General features: G+C 36.7%; 1 long non-coding RNA gene across 1 annotated transcript; it reads right to left on the bottom strand.

The window, feature by feature from the left end:
• Nucleotides 1-9825: 9825 nt before the first annotated feature.
• On the bottom strand, nucleotides 9826-11588 carry LOC106405263. The gene is made up of 3 exons (XR_001281310.3): nucleotides 10868-11588; nucleotides 10631-10771; nucleotides 9826-10106 (listed from the first exon to the last, which is right to left on the bottom strand). It is a non-coding gene; the product is annotated as an uncharacterized LOC106405263 (long non-coding RNA).
• Nucleotides 11589-15131: the final 3543 nt, after the last annotated feature.

The following is a 15131-nucleotide window of genomic DNA, read 5'->3' as shown; positions in this document are numbered from 1 at the left end:
CTGGGTGAGCCCCGTGCATGTTGTACCTAAGAAAGGCAGAATTACAGTGGTTAAGAATGATAAAAACGAACTCATTCCCACGCGAACTGTCACTGGACATCGGATGTGTATCGATTATAGGAAGCTAAACGCTGCCACCAGAAAAAATCACTTCCCTTTATCTTTCATTGATCAAATGTTGGAAAGATTGGCAAATCACCAATACTACTGTTTTCTTGACGGATACTCTGGATTTTTCCAAATCCCTATACATCCTGACAATCAAGAAAAGACCACCTTTACATGCCCTTACTGAACATTTTCGGATACCGCAGAATGCCATTCGGTCTTTGTAATGCCCCTGCCACTTTCCAACGATGCATGATGTCAATATTTACTGATATGATAGAAGATTTCATGGAAGTCTTCATGGACGATTTCTCAGTATATGGATCCAATTTCAAAAACTGTCTCGATAACCTATGTAAAATTTTGGCAAGATGTGAAGAAAAGAGCCTCGTTCTAAATTGGGAAAAATGCCACTTCATGGTGAACGATGGAATCGTCCTAAGACGTAAAGTGTCCGCTGCTGGTATAGAAGTAGATCGAGCAATAATTAAGGTAATAACCGGTTTGCCTGCACCCATGAACGTAAAAGATGTGAGAAGTTTTCTCGGGCATGCCGGATTTTATAAGAGGTTTATACAAGATTTCAGCAAAATCGCTAGACCATTAACAACCCTCCTCTGTAAAGAAGTTAAATTTGACTTCACACCTGAATGCGTAAAGGCTTTTGAAGGAATAAAGAAAGCCTTAATAACTGCCCCCATCGTACAAGCACCTGACTGGAATCTTCCTTTCGAAATTATGTGTGATGCTAGCGATTTCGCTGTAGGAGCAGTTCTAGGCCAAAGGAAAAACAAAAAGCTTCATGACGTTTACTATGCTAGTCAAACACTCGATGAGGCACAAAGGAATTACACAACAACTGAAAAAGAACTACTTGCTGTAGTCTATGCATTTGAAAAGTTCCGCCAATACCTAGTCGGTTCGCGAGTGATTGTTCATACATACCACGCTGCGATAAAATATTTAATGCAGAAGAAAGACGCGAAACCACGACTCTTGCGATGGATCTTGCTACTCCAGGAATTTGACATCGAGATTAAAGACAAACGAGGAGTAGAAAACGGAGTCGCAGATCATCTTTCCCGGATACGAATAGAAGATGACGTCCCTATCGACGATTTTTTGCCGATAGAGAATGTTTACCAAACGGATTCATCTTTCGTCGGTAAAATATGTTTCGCATCCGAGGAACCATCGATCGACGCCGACGATGCTATGTCGATTGACACTACCGATGATCAAAACCAAGAAAATTCCCACATAACCATCACTTTCGATATAAAAGCTAGCGTCGCCTGCAACACCGTGCCTCCTGAACATGATTCTCCCTTAGATGGAAGTCTAAGTCGAGAAGTGCACGCAGTAAAAAAAAGTTTAAGGGATAGACCCTGGTACGCTGACATAGTGAACTATCTAGCTGCTGACATAGAACCCGAAGAGCTAAGAGGTTACACAAGAAAGAAATTTTTGAGAGAAGTTAGGAGATATCACTGGGACGAACCATACCTCTACAAACATTGTTCAGACGGAAGATATAGATGATGTGTCGCCGAAACTGAAATCCCATATATTTTATTCCAATGCCATGGATCCGACTACGTTGGACATTTTGCAACCTTTAAAATGGTATCAAAAATCTTCATGCATGATTCTGGTGGCCAACCATGTTTCGCGATGCTCATGCATTCATAGCACAATGCGACAGATGCCAACGAAGAGGAAAAATCAGCAAAAGACATGAAATGGAACAAAAGTCTATTCTAGAAGTAGAAGTCTTTGATTGTTGGGGGATCAACTTCATGGGTCCTTTCCCTTCCTCGTACGGGAACAAATATATCCTAGTCGTTGTTCATTATGTATCCAAATGGGTCGAAGCAGTAGTTTCCCCAACAAATGACACATCTGTAGTTATCAAGCTTTTCAAAAGCATTATTTTCCCAAGATTTGGAGTTCCTCGAGTAGTCATAAGTGACGGTGGATCCCATTTCATCAACAAAGTTTTTGACGGATTACTCCGTAAGAACGGAGTTCACCACAAAGTTGCTACACCCTACCATCCGCAAACAAGTGGACAAGTAGAAGTCTCAAATCGACAGATCAAAGAAATCTTAGAAAAGACCGTAGGAACTTCTAGGAAAGATTGGTCTAGAAAACTGGACAATGCACTTTGAGCCTACCGAACTGCATACAAAACCCCACTAGGAACAACCCCATTTCACCTATTCTATGGAAAATCTTGTCACTTACCGGTTGAGCTAGAACACAAGGCATCATGGGCTATAAAATTATTAAATTTCGACATCAAACCAGCTGCCGAAAGGAGACTCATGCAGCTTAACGAGTTGGATGAAATAAGACACTTAGCCTATGAGAGCTCAAAGATATATAAAGAGAAAACGAAAGCATTTCACGATAAAAAGATCATCTCCAGGCACTTCGAACCAAATGATCAAGTGCTGTTATATAACTCTCGGCTTACGCTGTTTCCCAGAAAACTCCGATCTCGTTGGTCAGGTCCTTTCACTGTTGTGGATGTCAAACATTATGGAGCCATCACACTTATAAACGATAAAGGAGAAAAATTTACAGTGAATGGTCAACGAGTGAAACACTATTGGGCTAAACCGCCAATTAGCAGACCTTTAAACTTAGGCCTTCTTCCTGATAATTAGACAGATCGGACCTCGAGTCGATCTAAAGACTTAAAATAAGCGCTGAATGGGATGCAACCCATTTCTAGTTTTAGGATATTTAGGATTTAGTTTAAATTTAGTTAAAAAAAAATGGTTAAAAAAAATATGATGATGCAAGTTGACGAGTGCCAGATCGACCGATGAAACAAGATCAACATTGATCGACCTTACAACAACAGAAACGATCGACGGTACCTCCATTCCATCGATCGATCCCGAGATCGGTCAGGTATATCGTTCTAACTTGTTCAATTGAGTACGTATGATTTATGTTTTCACCATAACTCCGACTAGATATACACTGGGACAGTGTAATTTATGTCTGCGGGGGGGGGGGGGGGGGGGGGGGGGGGGGGTTTACTGATAATAGTTTATTCATTAGTCTTATTAAAATGTTTTCAACAAGTTTTTATTGAGTCAAGAAGGGGATAATGAACGTATTAGATTTTTGCTTGTTATCTAACCACTTTTTAGCACCATTCTAGACTTACTGATTGCAGATAGTACTAAAGATACTAAAATGGATCAACATGTTAACTATCCACACTTGCTAAGATTGTTTGAAGGAACCAAAACTGACCTCTGACCTCCAACACTAAACCTGACAAAACTGCTTGTCTTGGGGCTTGGTATAGATGGGATCGGATTTTTCAAACAAGTCTGGAAGGTAAAGCCTTGTGTAGATTTATCACATTTTCTCTCTCTATTTCGACCCTAGATTTATAGGTAGAGATATTTATTTTCAACAAAAAAAGAAGAAAAAAGAAAAAGAAAAAGAAAAAAAAAATATATATATAATAGGTGTTAGTTAGGTGGAATCCGAGCATGACTTGGTGGCTACAACCATTAAGGCTTGCTTCATAAGGATTCCAACAAAAAGAATTCGAACGGGACTTGGTGGCGGCAATCATCAAGGTTCGATTCATATGAATTCTTGGATATAGGGCAAAAAGAAGTGAACAGGACTTGGTGGCAACCACCATTAAGGCTTGATTCATGGAAGCCTGTCCAATCTTGGTCAATGATCTTACAATATAATCAGACTTTGACTAAAGAGAGAAATTAGTAGAGAGAAAAGATATGAACTAACTTTTACCTGCAGATCCAGATACTTGTTTGAAAATCCTTGCATCCTGTGATCGATACTCCCAAGGTAAAGCCTGCACTTTTATTTATGCTAAGAAATGAGGTTGGTAGAGGGGAATATCATACATGATTTGCTAAGTTGTTGGCTAGGTGAATTTGGTTGCTAAGCTTGGATATTGTATAATGTGCTTTTGTGATTAGGACTTTTAGATGTGGATTGCAATATTGTAGAGGTGATGATTCTAAGTTTTAAATCATGTGAGTCTCTGCTATTTTCAAACCTCTTTCAGAGAGATTGCCTTATGTTTTGCTTGTCCTCAAGCAAAAGGATAAGTCTTGGAAAGTTGATAGACCATAGATTTGACCCACTTTTACCCATAGTTTATAAGTGTTTAAATATATAATTACTATGATATAGAGTCTTTTTTGAGTATTTACAGGTTCAGAGACGATTTGGAGGAAAGTGGTGATTTTGGTGTCTTTTGGAGTCTTTTGAGTGCATAACTGCACAGACGCGTCAGATGTTTAGCTATGGATTGAGACCTTCCCACCGTTAGATTGCGTCCATCTTTTGACACATGATAGAGCTTTGAGTTAGCTTTCCAATTCCACCGGTTTGAGGTCAATCAGCATCTTGTAGCAGCAGAGGTTATGCCCATTTTACTGAAGAGTGGTCACTCTGCCTCGCGAGAGGAATCTGTCGAGGAGATGAAAGAAAATCGATCGACGGTGAAGCCTTGGTGTCGATCCACGGTGATCCCAGAAAACAGGCCAAGCCTGTTTCGTGACCAATTTAGGCCCAGAAGTTAACACATATTACCAAAATACCCCTGGACTACCCGAAACCCTATTTTACAGTTTCTAAGCCATTGTTGACGGCTATGCTTCATACTACTCTAGAGAGAGAGAGAGAGAGCTTAGGATTGGAGAGAGAGATCTGTAAACCTTGAGAGAGGGAAGATCTTGAACTCCCTTTGTTTCTTTATTCTATTCTGTTTATCTATCTATTGCAATATTATTCAGACCATCATAACCATGTCTTTTATGAATATGTCTGAGTAATTTCACTGTTAGATTTAGGTTTCTCATAAGGTTGATATATGTATTGCTAGGTTAAATTGTTGTTAGGGTGATTTAATTAGTTCTTCATCTAGTTGTTCTTACTACTAAGCTTAGGGTTGATAAACCCTGAATCTTAGATCTTAGGATTAATTGAGATCAAGCCATTGCTTGAGTCAATAGCTGAAAATAAACTAGTATGATATAACTGACTAGATACAAACGAGAGTTGAGCTAGTAAGTTAGATAATATAAATCAAACCTGTCCGTAAAGCTTTCTGGAAGAAGCATCGATCGACGCAGCGATAGTTCTGTCGATCGATATTTTGAAAGGTGTATCGATCGATATTCTTAACGAATCATCGATTGACACTTTCTCACACATACGATAGTTGAAATCCGAGATCCATATTAGATAATCAAATTGATTGTATCTGAGTTTGAATTCAAGAACAGTTAATATCAATAAACCCCTAAAAACCCAAATTAAGTTATTTACTTATCATACCTGAGAATATACATGAATCTAGTTATTTTCCCAACTGTTAACAACCTTAAAACAAACCAATCGAGCAATAACCTTGCTCACCAATTCATTTAATGCTTTACAACCTATAAACCTATTAATCTAGCCTTATTTCAAAGACTATAAATCTATTGTGTAATCTTAGAGTCTTTGTGGATTCGATCCCTAAGTATTGCATCTGAACCTCTTATTTGAGAGAGTAATTCACTCCTTAGGGTAATTTGAGTGATATCAACATCCTCTCCCGAGCATCGATCGATAACACCTACGGAGTCGACCGCATCTTGCAATGCCGTGAGGATCATGACTAACAAGGAGTTCGCAGCAAAACACCCACATCCGCCCAGCCCTGTTTATGTCAAAATCGATCGACACTCTGATCCCGTCATCGAACGACAGAGAGAGACCGCAATCAATCGACAACCTCCAACGCCCATCGATCGACGCGCACCTCTCACATACCGAGTGCAGATGCCAAAGATAGACGTTGCCCGTCTAAATGCACTCAGACCACAACCCAAACCTTCAGATAACCCACCAGAGGCCACCAATATACATTCAGATGATGCAACAGATCCTATGGAAGTTGATAGGGTTCCTATGGGAAGAACCCTGAGGAAAAGAAAGGAAAAAGTGTGAAGAGTTGAGCTAATGAGAAGGAAATGGAAAGTTTCGAAAAGAGAGTCTTCGGGATTCCTTTAGAAAAACCATTCGAGGAGGCCTATTTTACCCACAGATTGTGGATGTTCTTTAGAGAAACCAGAGAGACCGAAGAAGACATTAGGAGAATGTTCTGAGAAGATAGAGAATTACATTGAAGAAGAAGAGTGATCCTGGGAAGTTCGCAATACCATGTTCGGTGAAGGGTATTGAGTTCCCACATGCATTGCGTGACACAGGAGCATCCGTCAGAATTCTACCTAGGGTTATGGCAGATCATCTAGGTCTGCAAGTGGAGTCTTACAAGGAATCATTCACTTTCGTGGATTTTTCTCAGAGATGCTCAGGAGGAATTGTAAGAGACCTAGAGGTGCATATTGGTAATGCCCTAGTTCCAACTGATTTTCATGTCTTGGATATTAAGCTAAAGTGGAACTCTTCTCTATTACTTGGGAGAGCCTTCTTGTCAACAGTAGGAGCAGTGTGCGACATGCAAACAACCTAGTTGTGCCTGGCGCTCATAGATCCTCATGTCCACTACTGTCCTATTTCAGTCAAGAAGCTACATATGTCCTCCAGAAGAATTGAATCCATGACTCATCGCATCATGCCACTGTGGAGCTGAGTATGAGACAGAATATTCAGCGTCGATCGAAACTCACACTGCGACATCGATCGATAGTCCGAAAGAAGAATCGGTCGAAAGTAGTCCAAGCAATTGGGAGAACGACTACTACAATCCCACCATGGCAGCACACAGAGGAGTATGATGAAGATTATGAGGAGGAACGAGCTATAGAGTACAGAGCCATTCTTGATGAGGAAGACAGACTTTTACATCATTCCTCTTGGAAAAGGAATATGCTGTCGATCGACATAACCGTCTCACCATCGATCGACACTCATCTTCATCAGACAAGCCGAAAACGAGCATCGACCGACATTTCCTACTACCCATCGATCGACACTGGAGTCGACCGTGCACGAGAAAGGGACTCGAGTGGCAGTTGGGCAGATGATCACCATCGCGAAAGTTATGCAGTAGAAACAAAAGTACATGAGCCAGGAGCAGATGAACTTCATGAAGGTTTGACATATGAGTAACTTCTCAACATGCAAAGACGTGATGAAGCAGATCAACACCGAGCATAAGCTTCTGGGAAAGAACACGTTTCAGCCATCCTATCGACAAAGCCAACCGTTCGTTGATCGACAACAAATCTAAATCATCGATCGACAACCGTCCGAAACCACCATCCACTGTAAGCAAAAACCCTAATTATGATAATCAATATCTAACACAAGATGAGTTTGGTATTTTCAGGGACCCGAATGGCTATGCAAGAGCAATAGATGGACATGCACTGCAAATATCCAGAGAGGACATTGCAGACATTCTTCAGATGGCTAATGGAGCAGATAATCTCTTTATGCAACAACACACCGTCCTAGCACATCAGCAGAGGGTTACAAATGAGTTCTATGACACAGCTGGTGGCATAGATAATTGCTTCAAACAGAAGTATCGACATCCTACTCGACCGTCGATCGACATTGACGTCCCTTCATCGATCGACAGACGTCCAGAATTTGGCAGAAGAGCCTATGACCTTTATGGAACTAGGAGATTTCACTGGGAAGAAAAAGATGAGTATGAAGTCTACAAAGATCATCAGGGATATGCAAGATATGTGGATGGACACATCATCCATGTGTCCAAGGATGATATCAGAAAGCTAATGGAAAGAGCTTCGAGAGATGATCACAGCTACATATGTCTTCCAGAACATGCTAGCTCACTCACACAAACTAAGCTAGTACCAGAGATCTACACCAAGGATGAGATCAATGAGATGTTCTGAGATGTTTAAAGGCGGAGCCACTTGATATTACTCAAATTACCCTTAAGGAGTGATTTACTCTCTAAAATAAGAAGTTCAATTGTAGTACTTAGGGATCAAATCCACAAGGAGCTATGGCACACAATAGATCTAAACAGTTTATGATTAAGCTAAGTAAATAATGTAAATAATAAAGCTTGCTGTCCAAAGGTGCTTGCTGTCCAAAGGCAGGCAACTATGGCCAAAGGTGGTTTCCTCAGACCGGTATTTTCCTTTTTCAAAAAAAAAATAATAAGTCAAATAAATATATAACATGTAAAAAATTAAAAATAGTTATTTTGTGAATATACAATAAACTATTAAAATTGTTGGTTTGTATAAATATAAATTTTGGGTTGTATAAAATTATGGATTAATTGGACTAAAGAGTTATTTAGAGTTTCCTAAGTTTACCTAGTTATACAGAGCAAGGCAACAACATGAAACCAGCAGGGGAATCATCAGCTTTAAACTAGCCAACGATTGTTGTTGCCTTGCCATCAATCTGCCGGTATATTGCGAACACATTATCGCCTTGCCGTTGTTTCTTTTTGTTTTCTTTCAGTCCTGCCAGTGATACTAAGGTGCAAGAGGACATTTTAAACTGTAAGAAAAAAAAATCAAAGTTTGAAGCGTAATTTTAATATTTTGTGAGTATACAATAAACTATTAAAATTGTTAGTTTGTATAAATATAAATTTTGGCTTGTATAAAATTATGGATTAATTGAAGCAAAGAGTTACTTCGAGCATGATTATTGCAAATACCCATATTAGGGGTTCTTATTACTTTTTTAATGCTTTTAAACACAAAAAGTGAATGAAGAGACAAGGTTAAGAAACCCAAACATTTACGTGGTCCATTGCAAGGTTCTTAATTGGGTATAAGTAAAAGCTCCATTTCCAAATTTGGTATCAAAAAGTAGTTTCATTATTCTTCATATTAGTGAGGGTTATTGGTTGTAGTATTTTACTGAATTTATGATTATTTCTTGGATTTAGAAATTTTTGATAAATACATAGATTTTAAAGTCAAATAAGTAGATTTCAGAATCAATGATATAGATTTCAAAATCAAAATAACTGGATTATCATAAATCAGTCAAATAGTTAATTGAGAGGAGGTAGGATTCTTCTCTCCACTGTGAATTTGCTGAATAGACCATTACTATCACGTAAACCTGCAGAAATACAATCTAAAAGTAGATTTATCAAAGTTTTATTTTCTTAAGGACTCCATTGAACATAAGAACCTTTTCGATGCTCTTTTAGGGTTTTAAAGTGTTTGTTTCTTGTGTTAATTTTCTAATGCATAATCGAGATTATATATAACTATGATAGACCGACCACTACGATAGAAATAGAAAACTAGGAAAATGTAGAAATTGGACAATTGGAAAAATAGAAAACTTTCAAAAGTGTGATGAGTGCTCGATGTTTTTAAATGGAAAAGTTACAAGCACACTACCATTTAACAAAATAATCATATCTTTGTGAGTTCTTGTTATAATTAACGTATGAAATACATATATACGAAACTTGGTGCCGGAAAGATATTAGGAAAACCAATAATACAGATTTGTCAAAATATCAAGGTTCAACTCAATATTTGCTCCTTTGTATTTTTAACTTAAAATCATTCATAAATTCATTTAAATCTAATTTTAAATCAAATCTTTAAACAAATTACTATTATTGAATAACACCTGATTTTAAAATCTACTTTAAAATCATAAAACCAATAACAATTGATTTGAATATAGATTTTAAAATCATATAACTAATAACAATAAATTTGAATATGAATTTTAAAATCACAGAACCAATAACACTAGATTTGATTTGTATTTTTAAATCCATTAAAATATATGAACCAATAACACCCTCTTAATGTAAAACTAGTATTCACTTGATAACAAAAGATTTAGACTTTTGCCAATATTTTCTTCAAAGGAGACCATTCAATACACAAAACAAACGGCAAGAGAGGAGAAGAGAAGAAGAGTATTCACTTGTTAGAATCCGGCAATCTCTCGAGACTCTGGCCATCCTCCAGGGAATAAGAAGACCACCTCCTTAAACCCCAAGAAGTTATCTGCATTTACAAAAAGCAAACAATCAGAGATGGCACAACTACAAAAAAAAACAAAACATAGACTTGAAAAAAAGATAGGACTACTAAAAGTGTGTTCCATTCTTGTGGTTACACGACAAACATAAATGGGATCAGAAGGAACATGGAGATATGTAATAAAAGTTGGAGATACGTAATAAACAACGTTTTACCAAAAACAAGTTTTTTGTATGTCTTGTTGTAAATCAAGAATCAAAGATTCCAACTTTTGACAAAGTTCATCATACCTAAACCAAAAAACAAAACTCTTACACATAAACTAACACACACACGCTTGATCAAATAAAGCCCCACCATGAGACTCAAATGCCTCAAAGACAGAAACTTTTCTCCATTCTTGGTTCTCTATGTCAATGATTTTTGGACAGGATGGATTTAATTACAATTTGATTTTCTCTAGTTGTTTGCCTAATCTACTAAGAACCATGTGATGAGACATTTATTAGATTTTTTATATTGCAGAATAATATTGAAGAGATGTTTACCCCATTGATAGTGTCCATGGGATGATCTTCGTCTATGTGGCAGCAGAGAGAGACGATATCAGAAATAGTCTGAGCAGAAGGGGCAAGCATACTCTTCCCTGAACTCATCTTCTCCCTCTACCTCCATGTAAAGGCTCGGTTCTGTCGAAAGCATCAATAAGATTTACAAAAGCCACAACACGAAACTATCAATAAGATTTGCAGAATATCTCTTTACTAACTAAGTTAAAGCCTCACCTTAGTCATCGAGATCGTGGCTGATCGTCCCATCGCCGGCGATAAGCCCGTCGGAGAGGTTAGCGTTCCGGTGAAGGAGCTTTTGGATCAGAACAAGGACGGCGGCGAGGAGGAGAAGATGGTGACGTACACGGTGAGGCGATCGAACCCAATCCTTATCCCTCGAGACGATCAAAGACGACGACGACGAGATCATCCCAGGAGAAGAGATTAATCACGACATTTTGGAATCGAAATCGACTGATTTCAGGAAGTGGGGAGAGAGATAGAGATAGAGATGAGAGAGAGGAGGAGATAAGCGACGTATCTTAGAACAGCCGCATTAATGAACCCCGGTTGGGGTTCTATCATGTGAATTTTTTATTATTTTTTTTTTCATTTTTCGTTTGATTTTGAAAAAAAAATAAAAAAATGATCAATAGCGGGCCGCCACGTGGCATGGGGCCTGCTGAACAATAACGATCCGGGTTCAAGCAGAAGGAGCGTTGCGAGACGGAGTCGTAACTGTAGCATATTTTAATAATTTTTTTTTCGGGAAGCGTGTGAACCCCCCTTATGAACTCCTAATGCTGGTGCCCTTATTGTTCCTAATTAAGCGCCGACTCTTGAATTAAAAGGTAATTTTCTTTTTTTTTGATCAAAATTAATTTAAGCAACCTATCTCTTAGAGTTTTCCAAGTTTACCTAGTTGTACAGAGCAAGGCAACAACTGTTCTGTACAACTAGGTAAACTTTAGATTAAGCATGCTGGTTACATGTTGTTGCCTTGCTCTCTACAACTAGGTAAACTTGGAAAATTCTAAGTAACTCTTTTGTCCAATTAATCCATAATTTTATACAAGCAAAAAAATATTAAACGTAGGCTTCAAACTTTTGAAATTTTTTTTAGAGTTTAAAATAGGCCTGGGATCTTTGTCCGAACCGAATGGGCCGAACCTGACCGAACCGGTTTTTTTTGGTTTTCGGTTCGGTTCGGTTTTCAATTCGATTCAATTCGGTATGGTTTTGAAAATTAATTCGGTTTTCGGTTTGGTTCGGTTCGGTTTTTGATTTTCAAAAAAAAAAAATTTAAAAACCGAAAATAACCAAAAATATCCAAAAATAACCAAAAACCCGAACCGAAAAAACCCGAATAACCCAAAAATAACTGAATTTAACCGAAATAACCGAATTTAACCAAAAATATCCGAATATTTTGGAAATATTATACCAAAATTAACCGAAAATTTAAAAATTCGGTTATTTTCAGAAATAAAATTGAAAACCGAAATAAACCGATAACTGAACCGAACCAAAATTTCATTCGGTTTATTTCATAATTGTTTTTAAAAACTTCGGTTAACCGAAAACCGACGGTTCGGTTCGGTTCGGTTTCGGAAAACCGAAGTCGCATGCCTAGTTTAAAAGGTGCTCTTGCACCTTAGAATCACTGGCAGGCCTGAGAGAAAACCAAAAGAAACAACGGCAAGGCGATAATGTGTTCGCAATATACCCGCAAATTGATGGGAAGGCAACAACAACCTTTGGCCAGTTTAAAGCTAATGTGTCCCCTGCTGGTTCCATGCTGTTGCCTTGCTCTATACAACTAGGTAAGCTTAGGAAACTCTAAGTAGGGGTTATTGGTTGTTGTATTTTAATGGATTTGAAAATCCGAACTTAATCTAGTGTTATTGGTTTTATGATTTTAAAATCTGTATTAAAATCATGTGTTATTGGTTTAATGATTCATAAATTCTATATCAAATCAAGTGTTATTCAATCGTACAGATTTACTAATATATTTGATTTTATAATGGATTTGAATGAATTTGTTTGGATTTTTTAGTTAAAAATACAAAGACTCAAATCCGAGGGAAAACCTCCGGATTTGCATATTTTACTTGGATTTATAAATACTATATGAATTTCTAAATCAATCAAAATATATAAACCAATAACACCTCCTAAGTAACTTTTTGGTCCAACTAATCCGTAATTTTATACAAGCCAAAATTTATATTTATACAAACCAAAAATTTTAATAGTTTATTGTATATAAAAAAAAATCAAAGTTAGAAGCGTAATTTTAATATTTTGTGAATATGCAAAAAACTATTAAAATTGTTGGTTTGTATAAATATAAATTTTGGGTTGTATAAATTATGGATTAATTGGACCAAACAGTTAATTAGAATTTTCCAAGTTTGCCTAGTTGTACAGAGCAAGACAACAACTGTTCTGTACAACTAGGTAAACTTGAGATTAAGCATGCTGGTTATATGTTGTTGCTTTGCTCTGTACAACTAGGTAAACTTGGAAAACTCTAAGTAACTTTTTGTTCCAATTAATCCATAATTTTATACAAGCCAAAAAAAATTAAAATTACACTTCAAACTTTGTAATTTTTTTAGAGTTTAAAAGGTCCTCTTGCACCTTAGGATCAGTGGCAGGCCTGGAGAAAACAAAAAGAAACAACGGCAAGGCGATAATGTGTTCGTAATATACCCGCAGATTGATGGCAAGGCAACACCAACCGTTGGCCAGTTAAAAGCTGATGACTCCCTTGCTGGTTCCATGTTGTTGCCTTGCTCTATACAGCTAGATAAACTTGGGAAACTCTAAGTAACTCTTTGGTACAATTAATCCACAATTTTATACAGCCCAAAATTTATATTTATACAAACCAACAATTTTAATAGTTTATTGTATATTCACAAAATAACTATTTTTAATTTTTTACATGTTATATATTTATATGACTATTGTTATTTTTTTGGAAAAAGAAAAATACCGATTTGAGGAAACCACCTTTGGCCAGAAATATAAGTAAAATTTTAAAGATGCTTGTGAATTAAAAAATTAGTTTAGTTTTTATTATGTCCTTTGGCACCTTAATCTCACAGGCAGGCCTAAAAAAGCTCAGAAACAGTATGGCAAGGAAATAAAGTGTTTCGCAAGGAAAACATAGACTGAGGGCAAGGCATGCAACTAGGGTCAAAGGTGGTTTCCTCAAACCGGTATTTTCATTTTTCAAAAAAAAAAAAATAACAAAAGTCATATAAATATACAACATGAAAAAAATTAAAAAAAAATTATTTTGTGAATATACAAGAAACTATTAAAATTGTTGGTTTGTATAAATATAAATTTTTGGTTGTATAAAATTATGGATTAATTGGACCAAAGAGTTACTTAGAGTTTCCCAAGTTTACCTAGTTGTACAGAGCAATACAACAACATGGAACCAGCAGGGGAATCATCAGCTTTAAACGGGCCAACGGTTGTTGTTGCCTTGCCATCAATCTGCGGGTATATTGCGAACACATTATCGCCTTGCCGTTGTTTATTTTGATTTTCTTTCAGGCCTGCCAGTGATCCTAAGGTGCAATAAGACATTTTAAACTGTAAAAAAAAAAAATCAAAGTTTGAAGCGTAATTTTAATATTTTGTGAATATACAATAAACTATTACAATTATTGGTTTGACTAAATATAAATTTTGGCTTGTATAAAATTATGGATTAATTGGACCAAAGAGTTACTTAGAGTTTTCCAAGTTTACCTAGTTGTACAGAGCAAGGCAACAGCTGTGGAAAAAACTATAGATTAATTGGACCAAAGAGTTACTTAGAGTTTTCCAAGTTTACCTAGTTGTACAGAGCAAGGCAACAGGCAGGCCTAAAAAAACTCAGAAACAGTATGGCAAGGAAATAAAGTGTTTCGCAAGGAAAACATAGACTGGGGGCAAGGCATGCAACTATTGTCAAAGGTGGTTTCCTCAAACCGGTATTTTCATTTTTCAAAAAAAATAACAACAAAAGTCATATAAATATATAACATGAAAAAAATTAAAAAAAATTATTTTGTGAATATACAATAAACTATTAAAATTGTTGGTTTGTATAAATATAAATTTTTTGTTGTATAAAATTATGTATTAATTGGACCAAAGAGTTACTTAGAGTTTCCCAAGTTTACCTAGTTGTACAGAGCAATACAACAACATGGAACCAGCAGGGGAATCATCAGCTTTAAACGGGCCAACGGTTGTTGTTGCCTTGCCATCAATCTGCGGGTATATTGCGAAAACATTATCGTCTTGCCGTTGTTTATTTTGATTTTCTTTCAGGCCTGCCAGTGATCCTAAGGTGCAAAAGGACATTTTAAACTGTAAAAAAAAAAAATCAAAGTTTGAAGCGTAATTTTAGTATTTTGTGAATATACAATAAACTATTAAAATTGTTGGTTTGAATAAATATAAATTTTGGCTTGTATAAAATTATGGA

The sequence above is a fragment of the Brassica napus genome, chromosome C1 (assembly GCF_020379485.1).
Source record: "Brassica napus cultivar Da-Ae chromosome C1, Da-Ae, whole genome shotgun sequence".
Taxonomy (NCBI): domain Eukaryota; kingdom Viridiplantae; phylum Streptophyta; class Magnoliopsida; order Brassicales; family Brassicaceae; genus Brassica; species Brassica napus.
This window is presented reverse-complemented; position numbering and strand designations above follow the sequence as displayed.